The sequence below is a fragment of the Arachis hypogaea genome, chromosome 6 (genome assembly GCF_003086295.3).
Source record: "Arachis hypogaea cultivar Tifrunner chromosome 6, arahy.Tifrunner.gnm2.J5K5, whole genome shotgun sequence".
Classification (NCBI taxonomy): Eukaryota; Viridiplantae; Streptophyta; class Magnoliopsida; order Fabales; family Fabaceae; genus Arachis; species Arachis hypogaea.
Window position 1 is genome coordinate 84092877 of NC_092041.1, and position 6074 is coordinate 84098950.

A 6074-nucleotide genomic window follows, 5' to 3' on the forward strand; every position below is an offset into this window, starting at 1 on the left:
CAATTTTAAGAAACTAACACCAAAATGATATTCTCTCTTATAGTTTCTTATGATTATTTTTAAACTAACACCAAGAGAGAATATCATTTTCCTGTTAGTTTCTTGAAATTGCAAAAAAAAATAATTATAAAAAATTATTTTGGTAACAATAATCATAAACATAATTATATAAAATTATTTTTTAAAAATAAAAATAATAATAAAATAATCATTATAAATATAGTTAAAAAATATTTTGGTGTTATTTTTTTGAAATTATTTTTTATAATTATAAAAATTATTTTGATAAAAATAATTATAAAAAATTATAAGATAGAGAATCATTTAGGCGTTGAATTTAATTTTCTTGTCATGTGTCACTATTTTAATTATAGGTCAAATTCATGTCACCCTTAGTTACCAAAACTAATACCACCATAGAACTATATATATATATATATATATATATGTCCTGTGGTAGATGATATCATCTGTCGGTTATACAACCAAATTCGATATGTCCGGTAGCGAACCATAGACAGTCCCTATATATTCTTTGGAATGCACGTATACAAGGACTGTCTATGGTTCGCTACCGGACATATCGAATTTGGTTGTATAACCGACAGATGATATCATCTACCACAGGACAGACATGCATCATATGCACTTGTATATTTTGTTTGAGTATACATTTGTTTTGGCTTGCCTATTTCCTTAACTGTAAGTAACTGGTACCTGATCTATTTGCTGTATTTGCTTTTTATATTTGTGTTTGTCTTGTTTTTGTTTGTTTCTGAGAGATCCTTCAAACGCGTAGAGGAGACGCTAAGGGTTGTTCAACTTGGTGATTTGGAGGTTTGTAGAGAACGAAAAATGATGAGTTAGACTAGAATCCTTAGATATAGTCACCATATTTTTGGTTTATTGAGAACTCTAGGATTTGATTTGAGATTTTGGAATGTCTCTGGCTTCCCAGGACCTTATGTATTATCTATATAGACACCTTTACCATACTGAGAATCTTTGGTTCTCATTCCATATATGTTCCGTTGTTTTCCAAATGTAGGACGTGAAGCACCTCGTTGAGCATACTGGAGACTCTTTGGGAGCGAAAATGTATATATATATATATATATATATATATATATATATATATATATATATTCTCCACCTTGTATAAACTTGTATTTTGTCCCTCCTAGAGATTGACTCGGAGAATCAGGAATTATATTTTTTCTTTTGGTATAACTTTGGGTTGTGTGTATATATATACTCTAGCCAGTCTTTGCTTTGCAGGTAGGTCAAGTCGGGAGCTTGCTATATGTGTTTTTTTGGAACTGTATATTCGTATGTATATTATCCTTTCCATACACTATTATCTATCTCTTCTACGCTTAACCGTTCGAGTGTGATGCGACTTTCGAGTTTTGTTTTGCTCAACTTTTCTTCAAGGCTCCTAGATAAACATCCTTTTAAATATATCTATGTACGTGTTTTTACTTTTAAAAGTCGTAGTACATCACTACCTCTGATTTACGACTTAAGTGTAAAGCTTTGTGTGCTAGGATGTTACAAAGTAAAGCCCTAATTTGTTTTCAAAGAGGAGTAGAATTAGAATTTAATAATAAACAAAGATATTTTCGAAAAAAAATTATTGAAGTTTTATTTTTCGTTCTCAGAAATTTTGGCCCTGTGTGTCTCCATTTTCTAGAGATATTAAAGGGACTAAATTTTTTCTGGAACTGAACTAATTTTTGTCTCTGGCTATCATATATGATACTGGGTCCAAGTTTCTCAATCTCTGCAAACAAACACAACCTAAGAACAAATGTTAGGATTATAAATTGAGAAAATTTTTAAATTTTTATTGCAAACACAAAGTTTAAAGTGCATTTGATTCTCGTTTTGATTTTCTATTTTCATTTTCAATGTTTTTTATTTTCTGAATTTTGTGAAGGAAAAAATGAAAATAGGAGGTAAGATTTTATTATTTTCACTTTTTTCTTTACAAAATTAAAAAAACAGAAAATACTAAAAATAAAAATAAAAAATAAAATATAAACCAAACACACCCTTAAATTTGTAATTTATTTATTAAATAAAAATATTTAAAATCTTAACTTCTATTAATAATAGTCTTATTATGTATTCTTAACGTACATATTTGTTAATCGTTAGTTAAATTAACTCCTCTTCCCACATTTACCCTAATAATGATATTATAATTCCTTGGTCTTCATTTTTTTTATAGTTATAATAGACACAAAAAAAAAGTAATTTTCCACAATAAAAAAAAAAGTAAAATCAAGGTAAATCATACAAATAAAATGATTTCAGTTCAAATTGCACATATGTCTTAATTTAGAATTAGTTACATGCTTTGTCCTAATATCTTTATATATATTGATTTGATTTATGCTATTTACATATAAATCGAACAAAATTAATTCTATTTACCATGTATATACTGCACAAGTAGTAAATCGAATCAGTCTGATTCAATTTATTACTGGTATATATTATTAATATTTTTTTCTTTTAAATGAATATTAACTTTAAAACATAAATGTCAATAAAAAAATATCCTCCCATTTAAATTCAAATATAATATTAAAAAATCAAAACAAATACGAATAAAAATTCAAATTTTGTATTTTAAATTAAATTCCGGCAAATTTATATTTTTACCAACTTGTGAATTTAAAACAAAAAAATGAATAATTTCTAAAAATTCATTAAAAATTATCCTCTAACTCTTTATCATGTAAAGAATTATTATCGACATTTTTTATATTAAAAAGTTATTATAAAATATAGCTTTCTAAAGTGACATAGGAGTTAAAACTTAAAATTTTTTAAAAGTCAAAATTAACTCACTATATTAATAATTATATTTGAAAAGAATTTTAAAGTAATCTCATTTTCTATATAATCTTGTTGTTAAGTAGGTTGTATAAAATTATTCAATAGCATTCTGAACGTTATTATTGATCTTAGAATTAAAAGAAACAAAAATTTGATAGGTTTTTTTTTAATGTCTCTTATTTCTTAAAAAATATTACTATTTGTTATATTAACTAAAGTAATTAAAATAAATAAGTACAAAAGTGTAGCAATTGTGCAAGGAAGATATTGTTAAAATAAATAGAAAAGAGACATATGACATAAATTCTTGTCTAATTCTTGTATTTTTTGTTACATTGTTAATGAATGAATTACTATTTGTATCATACAAACGCTGACAAATGTATCCATATTAAGAATAAAACGACAATTACACTCATAGAAGATAGCTTTCGTGTGTCAAGAATATCCTAATGCGGACCAATTGTGTAACCAACGTTCGGGTACTTTTAGCACACGGAAGCCATCTTCCGTATTTATAATTGTCGTTTTATTTTTATATGGGTACATTTGTCAGCATCTGCATCTTTGATGGGTACAAATGGTAATTTATTTAATTGTTAATGGTCAATTATGCACTATTTTTTTATTATGAAAAATTTTAAATTTTAACCCATATACTATTTTGGATGGCTATATTTTATAATAATTTTTTTCAATATTAAAAATCCCGGTAATAATTCTTTACATGTTAAAGAGTTAAAGGATAAATTTTAACAAATTTTTTGAAATCGTTTATTGGTTTTTTTTAAATTTATAAGTCTGTAAAAATGCCAATTTTATGGAGTTTAAACTAAAATACATAATTTGAATTTTTATTCTTCTTTGTTTTATTTTTTATATTTTATTTGAATATAAATGAGAGTATTTCCTTATTGATATTTATGTTTTAAAGTTAATAATTAACTTAAAAGAAGGTAACGTCAATAATCTGTACAAATAGTATATTAAATCAGGCTAATTCGATTTACTATAGTTATCCTGCAAAAATAATAAATCGAATCAACTCGTTTCGATTTGCATGTAAATAGCACACTATAAGAAAAAGTAATATTTGTAATAAAAAATTGTTTAAAAAAATCTAAATTTTAAAATAAAAAAGAATTTATAACAAAAAAAGGGTTGTTGCAATATGTCCTATTATAAAAAAATTTTGTACAAAAAATGAAATTATTACAATACAAAGTAATATTTTGTAATAAATTTTTTAATACAAAAACAAAAATTTGCTATAAAAGTGATAACAATTTTTTACCTTTAAAATATTTTTCATAATAATATATTTTTTCCTATCATAAAATTTTGTTACAAATATAACTTGATTTTGTATCATTTTTTTCTATAGTTGCAAAAACACCACATTTATTTTGTAACATTTTTTAATAGAAATTATATACATAATTTATCAAATTATTTTTTAATTAATTGATATATTGACTAATTTACTGAGCAAATCAACATTTAAATAGTATATAATAACATAGATAATTTAATCATGTTTTATTTAACTAAGATTATTTAAAACAAAATAACATTAGTATCTCCATTGATTAGTTTCACAAGTTATATGTCTTCCACAAAGTCAACCAAAAGTTGAAAATTTAATATAAATTAGTGTCTCTATAAATCAAAATATTCTTGAGTCCTTTAGGTAGCATGTTATTACCATTTTAGCACTCTTATAAATGGAAAAAACCAAAACAAACATTAGAAAAAAGATATAACACTAATTACAATTTTTTTCATTCTTTTATTTAAAATTTTTAGAAAAATTTTAACAAAATCTCCCCTAAAACTTTGATATTTTCACGGTCTACGGTTCCATAAAAAATAACCAATTCATCACTTATTCCTCATTCAATACACAACTAAATTTATCAAATCAAGTAACAGAATATTTGTCATTTTTCAACCATGATATAACTAAAATGTAATAAATAAATCCATATACAATTAAATTAGACTAACAATATATCAATCATCTATAAATATATATTAAAACTATAAGTAATTATACATCACTATAAAAAATATTGTTAAAATCGACGACCAAATTAATGGCAAAACTGTGTAAAACAAAGTAAGAATTAATACCGAACACTAGCTTTAATTTCCAAGCTCCTTTAATAACTGTTAGAGGCCCTATATTGATCACGAAATACATGTCTTTCAATGCATATTGGCTTTGTCCAACCTGAAAATATTTAAATCATTACAATTTACAAAATACATGTCTTCCAATAGGTTCTCTGAAGACAGTTTCTAAAAGTTTTTCCAAGAGTAACCAACAGGAACAAAATATATTATTAGACTTAGCTATCATTTAATAGCCACCAATTCCTTGACCAAAAATCTATAAAGTGATCAGTAGTTCATTTTTGGTAAACAATAATCAACAAGAAATTAAGCTGGGTTACCATTCAAAATGTTCTTAATTGTCCCATTTAGACTCTTCTACATTTGTTTGAGGTCAAATTTTTTCACTCGAGTCTCATCTGTCAATATAATAGTACAATACTAATATAAGTTCTGCAAACATGTATCTCACCATGTAATAATTCATGCAGTAGAATTCTTAATCAACCAATGCATAATAGTATGTTTCCATATTTCTCAATTATCAGATGTGTATATATATTCAAATAAGTACATATGAGTATTCTAATAAGAGCACACTACTATATATAAGGAAAATATTAGTATAGCATTAAGAGTGCATGATGGACAAAGGTAGTTGCAGAGCAACAGTGTCTAGAATACTCAATTTTATTCTGACCATAAAACTTTAATATTATATATACATGTATATATCAATACCGATAAAATATTTTTACTCTCCTTTTAGTTTCATAGTGCTTTCAATTAAACTTTTTAACACTATATATACATGTATATATTAACACTGATAAAATCACCATATATGTTTTCAATATCTCTAAAACTTTATTCTATATAAACATATACTCCATATTATTATTGGATTTTGGTAAAATAACTCCCCGCTTCAAAACTCTTTTTTTTTTTGTATGCATCCACGTACATATTAATATTACACACATGCACCAACATAACATGCATGAGGAATTCGCACAATAAGACACTGGTGAAATATCAGTTAATTGAACATCAGAAAGATAATTGTAACACTCTACCACACAGAGCTTTACGCTTAAGCCGTAAAATAGAGG